The sequence below is a fragment of the Petaurus breviceps genome, unplaced genomic scaffold, assembly GCF_028583685.1.
Source record: "Petaurus breviceps papuanus isolate PSGF00001 unplaced genomic scaffold, PetGlider_PUasm1.0 90750, whole genome shotgun sequence".
Taxonomy (NCBI): Eukaryota; Metazoa; Chordata; class Mammalia; order Diprotodontia; family Petauridae; genus Petaurus; species Petaurus breviceps.
Window position 1 is genome coordinate 10324620 of NW_027187335.1, and position 16550 is coordinate 10341169.

The 16550-nt window shown below is 40.1% G+C and overlaps 1 protein-coding gene across 1 annotated transcript in view; it reads left to right on the plus strand.

Annotated features, from left to right (window-relative positions):
* The window catches only part of MRPL27 (mitochondrial ribosomal protein L27), a 477291-nt gene that overhangs the window by 123877 nt on the left and 336864 nt on the right, over positions 1–16550 (plus strand). The gene's annotated exons all lie outside the window — the stretch shown is intronic.

Genomic DNA, 16550 nt, shown 5'->3' on the forward strand with positions numbered 1-16550 from the left:
TGTGCCCCACCCTGAGAGTGACTTTCCCAGGGTGAAGAGAGTCCGGAAGAAACGAGGGTCCCCCAGATAGACACCGTTCCCCTAAATAATAGGTACTTGGGGGTTAAAGTTTTCCTGTCCAATCCCTCACAGAATAGGACACCATCGCTCAAAAGTCCACTCAGCTAGCCACTAGAGACAGATCAGACACTACATGAGGGAGAAGATTAAAGCCTCTCCCACGCCCAAGAGAGAAAAGATAATGTCCCTACATTCTAAATCCAAAACCATTTAAGCTCTAGGGCCCAGCTCTTCATTGCCCTGGGTGATATCCTGGTGAAACAACACCAGTCTGCCAGAGACTTCTGGTTGAGGCAAACTGAGGAAAGGGGAGTTTTGTGCCTATTATCCAAACGATTAATGCCAAGTCTCTTCAGTTGATGAAAGCCAAGTGGATGTACCCCAAAATAAGTGTCTCCTGAGTTACTGACAAAAGCTGTCATCAAGGTCGGTGCTGGGCGTGCTGGGGTAGGATGCTTGTTTTCACCACTAGCTGCTTTGCAGCAGACCCTCAAAGCAGGTTCCTACCATCTGCTTCCAGCGCTCTCTCTTTCTCCTTCCCCCCTTTCCTCCTCCATCCTTCCTCTCCCTCTCTGTCTCTCTGTCTCTGTCTGTCTGTCTCTCTTTCAGAATGGCCCAGAAGGAAGGAACAAAATTACAAGGTTATACCATGGGTGTCACTTTGTAGCGTGGAAAGCCTCCTGCCTGCTCCTTCCCCTGCCCCTTGTTCTTCATCCCTCCCCAGGCCCGAGGGCGGCAAAGCTATTCTTTCTTGCCCTTTCCCAGCTCTTTGGTTCTGGCACATGTTCTAAGGCAAAGGTGTTTTTCTTCTTTGGCTCCTTCCTGGACTCCTCCGCAATGGTGGGCGTGCATCAGCCACTGAGATAAAGCAAAAGCAGCCAAAAAAGCTCTGGCTCACCCTCTCTCTCTTTTCTTTTTTCTTTCATTCCTCCCTTCCTTCTGCCTTTCTCACACCACTGTAGCTCCCAGCTCACCAGAGTACACTGGCTTAGCCCTTTGTTTGCCTTGGCTACAAAGGACTGGGTCACAGGTGAAATCTAGGCATAGAAACTAGATGGGGCCTGCCCTGAAGGACATATTAGGGTAGGGTGGAGCCTGAGTAGAAATCACAGTCTTTTTTCTATCATCCCTTCCCCTGTGGCTGCCTGGGCCCTAAAGAATTCCCCAGTGGGTCAAGCTTTCTCTAATCCAGGTTAGTCTCTGGAATTCAGATCAGTGCTCTTTGGAGAAGTGGATTCCTGGGACTGCCTCATTGTGTTCCCACACGCTTTTCTGAGAATTTAAATCTCCCCTCTTTCATTCTCTTCCATCAGTGGCACTTAGCTCCCTTCTTTAGGGTCAGGGGATTAACAAAAAAAAGATAAAATAGAAAATCTTCACCAGTTTTAGAAACTCCCTCCCCCATGATCCTCAATCTTCTTCATTCCACGTATTTAAAATTTGATCATACTAGTCTTAGTCTCTGTAGAGGGACTTTTCCTTTCTTCTCATCTTCCTTTGCCTCTGTTTTCACTTTCCTTCCCTTCCCTTCCCCTCTCTCCCCAGCATTAGCCACCATACATACCCTGGTGTGATTTGATAATATCTCAAGTAATGACAATAGCTCACCTTTCTATAGGTAGTCCTTTAAATTGCCCTTGCTAAGCCTTTTCTCATAATGACTGTTGAGATAAGGAATACAGGTGTCACCCCTATTTTATAGATGAAAAATGTGATGCTCAAAGAGGTTAATTGACTTGCCCAAGGTGACACAACTGGTAATGGTGGAAACCAGGATCCAAACCCAGGACTACAAATTCCAAGACCTGTATTCCTTCTGCCATAGGAACTTGGAGATCATCGATTCAGAGATAAATGTATCACAGGTTCATTACTGATAAGGCTCAGGCAGAGGGATTTCCCCTATTCCCCACTCTCAGGTATTTGAATGATCTTATTGGGTAAGATTCTTGTTGGATGCAGGGAAAGGATAAGGCCAAAGTTTCACTGGGAAGGAAGGCCATTCACCTTCAGGGAAAATATAGGAGACTATGTCTAATATTCATCTCCTCTCAGGTTTTAACCTCCACTTACTTGCCACAGTATAATTGGACTTTGCTCTTGGAACCACTTGGTCCTAGTAGTATTGATAATAATAATAATAGTATCTTTTATATTATTATTATTATCATAGTAACATTGACATTATTATAAGGGAAGCAACTGTATCAGAAAAAATCTTTGTATCAAATTTTCCAAATAAGGGTTTGGTATATATATCTATGTAGATATATATAGAGAGAAAGATAGATAACCAGCAGAAATATATACTACCAAAAGCCATTCTCCAATAGATAAGTAAACAAAGGACATCGTGAGGATAAAAATTAGTATGAGAGACTGAGGCAGAGCTCTGAGCCAATGGCACTTCTAATGAAGTGGACCTCAGATCTTTCTCACAATCTGAGATTCCCCCTCCTTCCAAGGTCCTATTTTTATAGGGTTAGATATCTAGACATTCAAGAACAGCTATACCAAATACAAAATAATTCTATTGGTTGACATAGGATGTGTAGGCTAAGACAAGCAAAAATGATCTTTCAGTAGGGTCATAAGTTGGGTGAAGCAAAGGACATCTCCACTGACTAGGTGGTCACAAGATGTTCATAAGATGGTCACCTGCTTGTGTTGGACAAGAGGATGGTCCAGAGGTACAAAAATAAATTGGGGGACTTTCCACATAATTGAATCACCTCCATCACACTGGACTTGTCACCATGACAATGATAAACAAGAGTGGGAGGCCTCTAGTTAACTTCCTATGATTAAGCAAGTGAATTTCATTCTTCAGTTCACAGCTCTGGGACCAAATATATAGAACTTATAATCATTACCCCTATAGAACCATATCAAATTGATTGGTACTTATTGGAATAGAGTAGTTGTCTCCAACAAATCATTTCTCATTTCCCTCTTGGATGCACAGTCTTTCTTTGGAAGCTACAATCTAAATTCATGAATGGCAGTCCTCCATGTGTGATGCAAAACCAGAAGGTAGCAGTACTTTCACTGAGGTACATTAATGAAGAGGGAAATGGGCACAACTTATAATGATTATGTTCCATTTGATAAAACAATAACTCAGTAAATGTCTGAGGTGACTCACTGACAAAGAACCATGAGGAACAGGTCCCTCCTAGTAAAACTTACTATTAACAGCACATGAAAGAATGTTCCAAATCACTAAAATAATAAGAGAAATGTAAATCAAAACAACCCTGAGGTTTTAACTCATATGCAGCAAATTGGCAAAGATGACAAAAGATGAAAATAGTCAATGGTGGAGGTGTTATGGAGCAATAGGAACAACTAATGCTTTGTTGGTGGAGATGTGAATAGTGTAATCTTAAAAAACTTGATATTATACAAACAAAGCGACTAAAACATCCATGTCCTTTGACTCAGAGATTCCACTACTAGCCATCTACCTGTAATGGGAATGCAAATTTTAAAGATCTTCCCTGCCCCTAGGCTAAAGTGCACCTGGAGACTGGGGTGGGAGGCTTGTTTTTCAGTTGATACTTCTTGATTGGCCAGTGAGTCTATAAGGTTGTTACATTCTCTGAGCCAGGAGAAGGCTATACAAGCCCTGATGTGTAGCTTTGTTTTGGGACTCACTTTGAGAAGTGTTCTGTGATTTGATCTGAATTCTGGGAAGCGGTTGTTGAGAGTCCCCCCGCTTTGAAAAACCCAGATGTGGAAACCCAGATGTTGACTGGGTATGGATGTAATGGTTGGACAGTTTGGAAATCTGTCTACTTGATCTGTTTCTGTCTTGATAATTCTGCCTGTATGCTTTGAAGTTCGGTGTGCTGACCTTTTTCCCCTGAACAAGGTAAATGATATATGTCTGACTGATTAAAGTAAGCTTGTTAACCCATTTTGAGTTGCTTTCCTTTATCAAAGCAGATCCAAGAACCTGTGCTAGCAGCCACCCTGGGAACGCTGGGGTGCTCGCTGCTACACTACCCTAGGAAGATCATTGATAAAAACAAAGTCCCTACAGATACCAAATATTTATAACAGTGCCTTTTGTGTCAGCAAAGAATTGTAAACAAAGTAGAAGGTCAGTAATTGGGAAATGGCTAACCACATTGTGGATCATAATAAGAATAGCTATGTAGTGCTTTAAGGTTTTGCAAAGCAATTTATCAATATCATCTCATTTGATTCTCACATTACTCCTGGCATGTAGATGCTATTATTATCCCCATTTTATATTTGAAAAAATTGAGACAAACAGAAGTTACATGACTTGCCCAGGGTTACACAATTAGTAAGTGTCTGAGGCCAGACTTGAACTCAGGACTTAACGATTCCAGGCTCAGTACCCTATCCACCCATTCATGTAGCTGAATTTCATGTTGTGTAATGATGACTATGATAAATACAGAGAAGCACGAAAAGACATGAACTGATGCAAAATGAAGTAATCCGAGCCCAGAAAATAATATACACAATGACCAAACACTGTAAATGGTGGGAAAACAATAACAAATAGTGGAAGATTAATGTTGCAAAATTACAAAGAACAAGCATAGTTCAAAAGAAGAGTTATGAAAAGACATCTACCCTCTCTACTCCTTTGCAGGGGAGGGGGGGGTGTCCACAGGTGTAGATCATTGCATACATTTTCAGATTTGTTTTTGCTGTATTGCTCGATTTTACAGATTTTTCTCATTTCTCCTTTTCATTATTTTTTAAATTCTTTCTTATATGGGATGGTTCTCTAGGAAGGGGCAAGGGAAGGGATGCAAAGGGAAATTTAGGCAATGTGAAATCAAAAGATAAATAAAAATTTGTGCTTTAAACAATAATGTAAGCCCCTTGAGGGCAGGGACCTGTTTGCTTGCTTGTATCTGTTTTTTAAAATAACTTTAATTTTTAAAAAAGTAACAAGTATTTAAAAAATAATCTATTTCTCCTACTAACCCTCATTGAGCAAATACTTTTAAAAACCCTGAAAAACAAATCCTTCAATATGTAACTACATAGTCCAACAAAACAAATTCCCACATTAGCTGTGACCAAAAACGTATGTTTCTATCTGCATTTTAAATTCATAGCTTCTTTGGGAAGAGTTGAGTGGTGTATTTTATCTTCATTCTTTTGGGCTCATGGTTTCTCATTGTGTTGATCACACTTCTTCCAAAGTTGTTTTTCTCTATAATATTGTAGTCATGGTACAAATTGTTCTCCTAGTACTGCTGACTTGGTTCTGCATCATTTTGTAGACATATTCCTAATTTACTCTAGAGTTATTCATGCCATCACTTCTTATGGCACACTAATATTCCATTACATTCATATACCACAGTTTGTTTAGCCATTCTCCAGTAAGACTTCCCTTAGTTTCCAATTTGAGACTGCCATAGAAAGAGCTACTACAGATACTTTTGTACTTATAGATTCTTTTCCTTTATCTTTGATTCATTTTGGGGATAGACCTAGTAGTGATATAGTTGGGTCAAAGGGCTGCTTGCTTGAATATCCATCCCCTGCTCTCTTAGCACAGTTCCTGATAAATAGTTATCTATCTATCTATCTATCTATCTATCTATCTATCTATCTATCTATCTATCTATCTATCTATCTATCTATCTACCTGTCTGTCTATCTGTCTATCTACCTGTCTGTCTGTCTATCTATCTGTCTATCCACCTATCTACATATCTATCTATCTACCTATCTATCTTTTTACCTGTTTCTATCTCTATCTCTCTATCCTTCCATCCATCTACCTCTCTCTTTATCACAGCTCAGGCCTAGGACAAAGACCTCTGGATTCTGCTTTCAGTCAGGTGACTTTGGTCTCGCTGCATATCTCTATGCTTCTATTTCTTTCTCTATATGGGGAAGGGCAGTGTGGCTTAGCGGATAGAGAGCTGACTTTAGAGATTCTGGTCTGACCAGAGTTCTGATCCTGCCTCAGATATACACTGGCTATGTGGGCTAGCGTGTGTTATTTAACCTCCTAGTGCTCTAGGCGGGTCTCTAAAACTAAATTTCAGAGAGAGAAGAAGCCATCCTGAATAGGTAGAGAGAGACTGATTACTCACCTAGGATTTCCCTCACCTGAGAGTTCCCTACACTGATGAAAGCACAGGACTAGTGCTTATCCTTACAATCAGGCACCATTTGGGAGCCTCATGTGCTTGATGGGTGTTACTGAGATCATGCTAAAAGTTCTTGTGGATCCCAGGATGAGCTTGGACAACCACATCTTTAGAGCTTTTGGCAGAACCTGTACTGTCATTTCCTCTCACTCTCCCCCTCCCTCCAGCCCTTTATAAAGGATAAAGAACAAATTTGATGCTTTCTCTTCTGTTGCAGTCCATGTAAAATAGACTGCACCATAGACTTCTTATCTGTAGTGAGTCTTATTAAGATGGAGTCATGGGCATCAAGGTCAGCTATGTTGCCTAGCTCTGGTATCCCAATTGTTTGGTTTTTTTCTACTTGAAGAAGTTGGGTGTTTCCAACTTTGGGGCTCCCAAGAGTTGTAAATGGGTCAACCCATCACTGGGTGAGATGTCTGATAGTCAATTTGGCTGCCTTTCATTGTTGGGATGGTGGGCTCAGCTATCAGGCCCAATGGAATCAATAGGAGATGAGTCCCAAGTGTAGAAAAATGAACTATGACTTTTTCTGGTACTGAACCTTTCTCTCTAAGTTGGAGCAGGTGGAGACCAAATTCCCTTCTATTCAGTCCTTTTCCAACACTAATTACAGTCCTTCTTGCAGTTCTCAGGAATATGTGAAGGGAGACAGGTAGGCTGAATGTACACAATACCCTGATAAGATTGCAAGAAAACCCAACAAGAGGGATTTTGAAAAAGAAGACAGATAAAGAAATGAGATAATCATAGGGCAATATGCAAACCAGGCAAGATAACACCAAGGGAAAGAAAAAGGGAATAGAATAAGAGGAGAAACCAAGGAAGGGAAGTGTAGCTGAAAAATATGAGGGAGATAGAGAGGAACCATGGAGAGATGGGGGTTATAAAAGGAGAGAGGGGAGAAGCATGGAAGATTAAAGGATGAGAGAGAAAAGGGAAAGGTAAACAGGGAAGGAGATTTAGGGATAAAAGGGATGAGGAGACAAAGAGAAGAAAGGCGAATAATCCTCCATCTAGCATTAGAAGGGATCCGAAGACTTAAGTCCCACCTCATTTTACAGATAAGGAATCTGGGAAGTCATCAGGTAGGGGATGTGATTTCCTCAAGGTCACACAGTAATCCCTGAATCGTGTATTAAGTACCTACTATGTGCCATGCACTGGGCTAAATCCTGGGCATACAAAGACAATATTGAAATAGTTCCTGCCCTCAAGGCACTTATATTCTATAGGGAGACAACATGTACATGTATAATATATACCAAATTTTAATTTATAATATATGACTAATGAATATAAGGTGGTTTGGGGAGGGAGTTCAGTAGCAATTGGGGGGATCAAGAAAGGCTTCATGTAGGAAGGAGAACTTGAGCTGAATTTTGAAGGAACTATGCATTCTAAGAGGTAAAGGCAAGAAGGGATAGCATTCCAGGAATAGGAAAGAGTCAATACAGAAACAAGGAAATGGGAGATAGAAGAATGTTAAATGCCAAACAGGAGTTTATCTTTGATATTAGAGGCAATTGTTGTCCTTCCTTTGCATCTAACTCTTCACGACCCCATGTGGAGTTTTCTTGGCAAAGATACTAAAGTTGTTTGCCATTTTCTTCTTCAGCTCATTTTACTGATAAGGAAACTGAGGTGGATAAGGTTAAATGACTTGACAGGGTCACACAGCTAGTAAGTGTCTGAGGCTAGATTTGAACTCACGAAGATGAATCTTCCTGACTCCAGGCCCAGCACTCTCTCCACTTCAACACCTAGCTTCTCCTTATTGTAATAGGGAACCACTAGAAATTATAGAGTAGGGGAATGATTTGGTCAGACCCATGCTTTAGAGAATTCTCTTTGTTGACCATGTAGAGAATGGACTGGAGTGGGAAGAGGCTTGAGGAAGGGAGACCAGGTCTGAGGCTATTGCAACAGTCCAGGTGAGACATGATGAGGGCCTGAACTAGGTTGGTGACTGTGAGAGTGAAAAGGAGGAAGCCTATACAAGAGAAGTCACAGAGAGAAAAATGACAAGATTTAGCAACTGACTGGATGTAGAGTGAGTGAGAATGAGGAGCTGAGGCTGTAAGCCTGGATGCCTGGAAGGATAGTGGTACCATAGCCAGTAGAAGGGAAATTCTGAAGAAGAGAGGGTTTAAGGGTAAAGGTAAGTTCTATTATAGACATGTTATGCTTGAGATGGCTCTGGGATAGCCTGCTGGAGATGTCCAAAAGGCAGTTTGTGATGAGGGGCTAGAGCTCAGGAGAAAGACTAAGACTGGATATATAGATCTGTGAGTTATCTATATTGAGATAGTCAATCCCAGGAGAGCTGATGAAGTTACCAAGCAAGAGAGGATCAGAAGAAAAGAGAAGGTTGGAGACAGAGAGTTGGTATAAACCCACAGTAGATGTGACATCAATGATGAATCAGCAAAGGAGACTCAGACAAGTAGGAGTGACCATCAAAAACACGAAGAGAGTATCCAGGAAGAGAAGGGTGATCCCAACTGTTGAATGCTGTAGAGGGGTCAAGAAGGAATGAGGACCAAGAAGAGGTCATTAGATTTGGCAATTAAGAGAATTTTGGTTTCATTTCACATTCAGTAAATTGGCAAAGATGACAAAAGATGGGAATAATCAATGTCAGAGGAATCATGAAAAGACAGGCACACTAATGTGCTGTTGGTAGAACCATGAATTGGTCTATATGTTCTGAAAAATAATTTAGAATTATGCTAAAAAAGTGATTAAAATATCCACTCTCTTTGACCTAGAGATTATACCGGTGGGCATATTCTCCAAGTAGAACAATGCCAAAAAGAAAAGTCACATAAACACCAAAATATTTAAGGTCATACTTTCTCCAGTAGCAAAGAGCTGGATGAGAGTCAGTATAGCATAGTGGATAGAGAATTGGCCTTTAAGTGGAAAAGACCTGCCTCTGACACATACTGGCCATGTAAACTCTGGGCAAGTAAAATAACCTTTAAGTGCTCTAAGCATCTATCCTGGAAGTTGATAATCAAAATCGGTAAAGAAATTTTTTTTCATAGTTCCTTTCACCAGTAGGTCTAATCCCTATGCCTAAGTCAAGATCCAACAGACAAGGGAATAAGGGAATGAATAACCAAGATGATGTGAATATAATGGAATATTACAAGGGGATACTGGTAAATGAACTGGCTGTATGATGTCCTTTTAACTTGCATTATTGACATTTTCTCCATTTCTCTTCTATATCTATACAATAAGAAACGCAATAAATCAAGCCCCAATTTGTAGTGCTGCCAATTTCCATATTATAAATGTTCACACTGAATTTAACAGTTGGCTTGATGGTCTGGTTGGAGGTGGCTCCAGCATACCCCTGCTAATGTGTGACTCACCTGGCCCCAGCCATGCTTTATTTCACTTCCTATAATCCTGCCATTTTCTTACCAGCTGCCTTGCCAACCTTGTGTACAAGAGCCCCACCCCACTATCCTTTCCAGTTCTATTCAAATCCATACTGCCCTGGCTCCTGGAAAGGGTGTGTCAATCTAATCCCTTATAGGTTAGACAGTCCTCTAATAAACATGTATTAAGTATCTATTCTCTACCAAACACTGAGCTAAGTTCTGGGGCTGCAAAGAAAGGAAAGAGGCCCTGCCCTTGAAGGGCACATAATATAATGGCAGAGACCACATGCAAACAAACTACATACAGGATATATAGGAAATAATCAGCAAAGATACTAGAATTGAGGGTTGAGAAGGGCTTCCTATAGAACTGGGAATTTAGATGGAACTTGAAAGAAACCAGAGAAGCCAGGAGGTGGGGGTGAGGAGGGAAGGCATTTCAAACATGGGGGACAGTTAGTGAAAATGCCCCAAACCAAGAGATGGAGTATCTTGTGTAAAGAAGAGCAAGAAGTCCAGTGTCAAAGATCAGATAGTAAGTTGTGGGGAGGTGTAGCGGCACCCACACTGGCATACCCAGGATGGCTGCCAGCACAGGTTCTTAGATCTGCTTTGCTAGGAAAGGGGCTAATGATCTTTTTAAATTATATTCACTAGTTCAGGGGGAAAGTCAGCACCCTGAACTTCAGAGAAAATACAAAGAGAAAATATAATCAGAGAAATAAAGACCGACAGGGCTCTGACTGCACTTTACATATATCCTTGGATTAAGAGAACCTTTATATCTGAGCAGTTAGAGAGCTCTAAACATACAGTCACAGTATCTCAACCACGGAGTCACAAGATCCTTCTCTTAAGCAAGCCCCCAAGCAAAATAGCAACTCAGAACGTGTGTGTGCTTTTCAGAGCCAGAAGGCATCACAACCCTCTGACTCAGTGCCTAATTAGAAATTAGCAATAGGTTTGAAAGCCTTGCTACAAGCAAGCCTCCCCTCAGCAAGTTTCCTTTAATGGACTCCACCTGAGGACTGTTAATGGGCAGGGAAGATCTTAAATCCCATTAACATTACCGGAGGTAAGGCATAAGAGGACAGCTAGGCGGCGCCATAGTGCACAGAACACTGGGCTGGGAATCAGGAAGACTCATCTGGAGTTCAAATCTGACCTCAGACACTTACCCTAGGCAAGTCACTTGACTCTGCCTCAGTTTCCTCATCTGTCTGGAAAAGGAAATGGCAAACCACTCCACTATCTTTGCCAAACCCCAAATGAGGTCACGGAGAGTCGGACATAACTGAACTAAAAGGTGTGAGAAAACTGGAAAGGTGGTGGCATTAGATTATAAAGGACTTTGCAAAAAATATGGTTTTATATTTGATCTTAGAAGTGATAAGGAGCCAGTGAAGTTTACTAAGTAGGAAAGTGATATGCTCAATACCTGTGCTTTAGGAAAATCACTTTGGCAGCTTAGTGGAGGATGGACTGAAAGTAACAGGCAGGTCAACTAAAAGACTATTGCAATAGTCCAGGTTTGCACCAGGGTGGTGGCAGTATCAGAGGAAAGAAGGGAGCACATTGGGAGACTGAAAAGGTAAAATTGACAGGCTTTGGCAACAGTTGGGATATGGCAGGTGACAGATGGTGTGGAGTCAAGGATGACACCTAGGGCATAAGCCTAGGGGACTGGAAGAATGGTTGTCCCCTTGAGAAGAATAACAGGGGGGCGGCTAGGTGACACAGTGAATAGAGCATCGGCTCCGGAGTCAGGAGGACTTGAGTTCAAATGCAGCCTCAAACACTTGACACACTTACTAGCTGTGTGACCTTGGGAAAGTCATTTAACCCCAATTGCCTTGCCTTCCCCCCCAAAAAAAAAGGGAAAAAAGAGAAGAATAATGGGGAAGTTTGGAAGTTCAGGTATGGACATGGTAAGTTTAAGATGTCTAATAGATAGAGTAGATCAGCACAGAGATTAGGGCAGGATAATAAGTACATATGAGAATCATCAGCATAGAGATAATTGTTGAATCCATGGGGGCTAATGAGGTTGCCAAGTAAAATAATATAGAGGCAGAGGTTCAGGATGGAACTCTGTGGGGTATTCATGGTGTGACCTGGATGAAGATCGAGCAAAGTAAACTGAGAAGGAGTAGTTAGATAGGCAGAAGAACTGAGAGGGAATAGAGTCTCAAAAACCTAGAGGGAAGAGATTTTCGAGGATGATAGTATCAAAGAATGCCAAGATCAAGACCAACCCTGTATCTTTCTAGACCAAAATACCTCTGCTTTGTCAACCCAGATGTGTGTTGTCTTCCCTTATTAGAATACAAATTCTTTGTACATAGTGAATGCCTTCCCTGCTGTGTTTGGATCCCTAGCATTTAGCATAAGGCTTGGCACATAATAAGTGCATGATGTTGTTCAGTCATGTTTCAGTCGGGGTTTGCTTGGCAGAGATACTGAAGTGGCTTGCTATTTCCTGCTCTGGTTTATTTTCCAGATGAGGAAACTGAGGCAAAGAGGGTTAAGTGACTTGCCTAAGGTCACACAGCTAGTAAGTGTCTGAGGCCAAATTTGAACCCAAGAAAACGAGTGTTCCTGACTCTGGGGCTGGCACTCTATCCAATCTGCCACCTAACTGCCCCCAGTTAGTGCTTAATAAATGCTTTTTAAAATGTATTCATTCATTCATTCATACATACATACATATTATTATGCTGTAAGAAACAACGAATATGATAAATTCAGAGAATCATGGGAACCATTGCAAAGTGGTAAAATCAGAACTAGAAAAACAATATAGTGGATATATTTTTATATTCATACATATGTATGTATCTATATACATATGTGTATATATATACACATGTATGTGTGTATGTATATATATAATATTTCCATTTCCATTGTTTTAAACAGTGATAAATAGTTGATTTGTTGACCATAAAATGCTGTAAAATTGTAATGATCAAGAGATGTGAGAAGGCCTCTCCCCAATTCTTTGTAGAAGTTGTAGACTATGGGAATAAAATACTGCATATAATATCAGTTTTCTCTGATATACTAGTTAGTTTTGCTGAACTATTTTTACCCTTCTTTTTTATTCTTTGCTGTAAGGCATGACTTGCTGGGATGGGGAAGGAGAAGGATAAATTGGGAAATCTAGGTGACATTTTAAAAGCTATTAAAAATATATTTAAAGAAAAAATTTTAAACTATTTCATTGGTAACTTTAGAGTAGGCAGATTTATTTGAGTGATGAAGTCAGTAGTCATATTACATGAGGTTTTGAAAACAGTGAGAGAATAAGCAGGCACACTAAGTGTAGATGGCTTTTTCAAGGAGTTTGGCTAAGAAAGAAATAAGATAGTATGAGTGGTGGGATCTAGCAAGGACTTTTTTTTTTAATTCAATTTATTTATTTACTTTTAGTTTACAACATTCACTTCCACAATCCCTTGAGTTCCAAACTTTCTCCCCCTCCTTCTCCTCTCCCTCCCCCCACCTTGGCAACATGGCAATCCGATATAGGTTTTACAAATACCTTCACATTAAACATTAGTCAGTTTGTAAAGAAGAATTATAACCAATGGAATAAACGATGAAATAGAAGAAACAAAACAAAACAAAAAGAGAGAGAGCAGGTAGTTTGCTTTAATCTGCATTTAGACTCTATAGTTCTTTCTCTGGATGTGGATAGCCCTTTCCATCATGAGTCTTTTGGAGTTGTCTTATAACCTTGCATTGCTGAGAGGAGTCCAGGCTATCAAAGATAGTCATCACAGATATGATGTGTCTGTAATTGTGTACAAAGTTCTCCTGGTTCTGCTCTCCTCACTCAGCATCAGTTTGTATAAGTCTCTCCAGGTTATTATGAAGTCCATCTGCTCCTCATTTCTTACAGCACAATGGTATTCCATTACATTCATATACCACAACTTGTTCAGCCATTTCCCTATTGATGGGCATCCCCTTGATTTCCAATTCTTTGCCACCACAAAAAGAGCTACTATAAATATTTTTGTACATACTGGTCCTCCTCCCACTTGTATGATCTCTTTGGGATATAGCCCTAGAAGTGGTATTGCTAGGTCAAAGGGTATGCACATTTTTATAGCCTTTTGGGCATAGTTCCAAATTGCTCTCCAGAATGGTTGGATCAGTTCACAATTCTACCAATAATGCATTAGTGTTCCAAATTTCCCACATCTTCCCCAGCATTTATCATTTTCCTGGTTTGTCATTTTATTCAATCTGACCTGTGAGATGTGGTACCTCAGAGTTGTTTTGATTTGCATTTCTCTAATCAATAGTAATTTAGAGCATTTCTTCATATGCTTATATATATCTTTAATTTCTTCCTCTGAAATTGCCTATTCATGACCATTTATTAATTGGGGAATGACTTGTATTCTTATAAACTTGACTCAGTTCTCTGTGTTTTTTTTTTAAATAAGGCCTTTATGAGAGACACTGGTTGTAAAAATTCTTTCCCAATTTTCCACTTCCTCCTAATCTTGGTTACTTGCTTTGTTTGTACAAAACTTTTCAGTTTAATGTATTCAAAGTTATCCATTTCGAATTTTATAATGCTCTCTATCTCTTATTTGATCATAAATTCTTTCCTTCTCCATAAATCTGGCAGGTAAACTATTCCAACTTGCTTACAGTATCAGCCTTTATATCTAGATCATGCACCCATTTAGATTTTATTTTGATATATGATGTAAGATATTGGTCTATGCCTAGTTTCTGCCATATTCTTTTCCAGTTTTCCCAACAGTTTTTGTCAAATAGTGAGTTCTTATCCCAGAAGCTGGAGTCTTTGGGTTTATCAAACAGTAGATTACTATAATCATTGACTACTGTGTCTTGTGTACTTAATCTATTCCACTGATCCACTATTCTATTTCTCAGCCAATACCAAGTAGTTCTGATGACTACTGTTTTATAATAAAGTTTAAAATCTGATATTGCTAGTCCACCTTCCCTAACATTTCTTTTCATTAATTCCCTTGATATTCTGGACCTTTTGTTCTTCCAGATGAATTTTGTTACTATTTTTTCTAGTTCTATAAAATAATTTTTTGGTAGATTGATTGGTATGGCACTAAATGGGTAAATTAATTTAGGTAAAATGGTCATTTTTATTATATTAGCTCAACCTAGCCATGAGCAACTGATGTTTTTCCAATTATTTAGATATTACTTTATTTGTGTGAAAAGTGTTTTGTAATTGTGTTCATAAAGTTCTTGGGTTTGTTGTGGCAGGTAGATTCCCAAATATTTTATAATGTCTACAGTAACTTTAAATGGAATTTCACTTTCTATTTCTTGCTGTTAGGCTTAGTTAGAAATATATAGGAGGGGGCAGCTAAGTGGCACAGTGAAGAGAACACCAGCCCTGGAATCAGGAGCTGAACTCAGACACTTAACAGTTACTAGCTATGTGACCTTGGGCAAGTCACTCAACCCTAACTGCCCTGCCTTCCCCACTCAAAAAAGCAAAAGAAAATTTAAATTAAATGAAAAACAAAAGAAATATATAAGAATGCCAAGGATTTATGTGGGTTTATTTTATTTCCTAGCAAGGAGTTTTTAAGGATGGGGAGACATGGGGGTGTGTAGGCAACAGGGAAGGAGCTAATTAACTAATTAATTAATTAGGGAGTGATTGAAGGGAGTGGGGGTTAAAATGGAATGGAAGAAATGGAATGGAATGGAATCGAGGTTACATGTAGAGTGAATGACCTTAGAGACAAGGGTCACCTTTTCATCACAGACTGTAGCAAAGAAGGAAATAGTTGGGAATGATGTTAAGTGGTTATGAGATGTGGAATCAGGGTTGTGAAATGAGGGGAGAAGGATGCCAAATAACCTCCTTTTTCTCTGCAAAGGATGAGGCAAGGCTCTCACCTGAGAGAATGTGAGTGGGATAAAGAATCAATTAGGGGTAAATAAAAGGTTGCTTTGCCGAATTTGAGCCTTGGGGGCTCAATTGAGATTAGATAACATAAATTTGTAGTGGATCCAGTTAGTATTGTAGAGTGACTTTTTTTTCCCTCCATGGTAGTTCAGCAGTAAGAGCAGAGGAGGCTGATGTTGGGAGTCATTTAAGGTTGAGGTTTGGCAGTGTCAGTGGTGATAAGACAAGGGAATACTGGGTTCCGCTTTAGAAGAGAGTTTAGAGTTGAATTGGTTCACTAAGGGACTCAAGATTAGGAAGCAAAGAGATTGCAGTCAGAGCAGGGGTGATGAACTGGCAACATACTGAAAGGTAAGAGATTGTAGGCCATGGCTAGGATGAGAACAAGGGGAAGAGAAAGGCACTGGGAGAGATAGAACGGTTAGATATTATGGCTGAATTTAGGAAGAGGTGAGATTTGAGCTTGGATCCTCTATCTCAACAGTCAGTACTCTTTCCACTTACCATGAGAACTCTCAAGAAGGGAAAGAAGCGGGAGGTCGGGAGAGATGAGATAGTTAGAAGGAGAAAGAAGTGGAGGAGAGAGAGACGGGGGATTTAGAAGGAGAGAGAAGTGGAGCAGAGAAGGAAAAGAAGGATGAGAGAAGACCAGAAAAGGTAAGGGAGATTAGGGAGTACAGAAGAGGGAGGAAAAGTGAGAAAACAAATGAGAGACAGAGAGAGACAAAAAGAGACACAGAGACAGAGAATAGGAGCAAGGGAGAGAGAAAGAAACTTAAGGGGGAGACGAGGAGAGAGAAAGGGACCGGGGCAGCTAATGGGGGAACTAGTGCGACAAAATGGATTAAAAATCAATTTAAAAGATTAAAGATTTTTTAAAAATCTAATCAGATTTTTTGCTTGAATCCATCTTGAGTTGGAAGGTCTTCTCTCCTGTGTTCTCAAGGACAGGCTGCAGATTTGCTGCAGCCTACTACTCATTGGTCCTTCCCTGACATTGCTCCAACCCTCCTC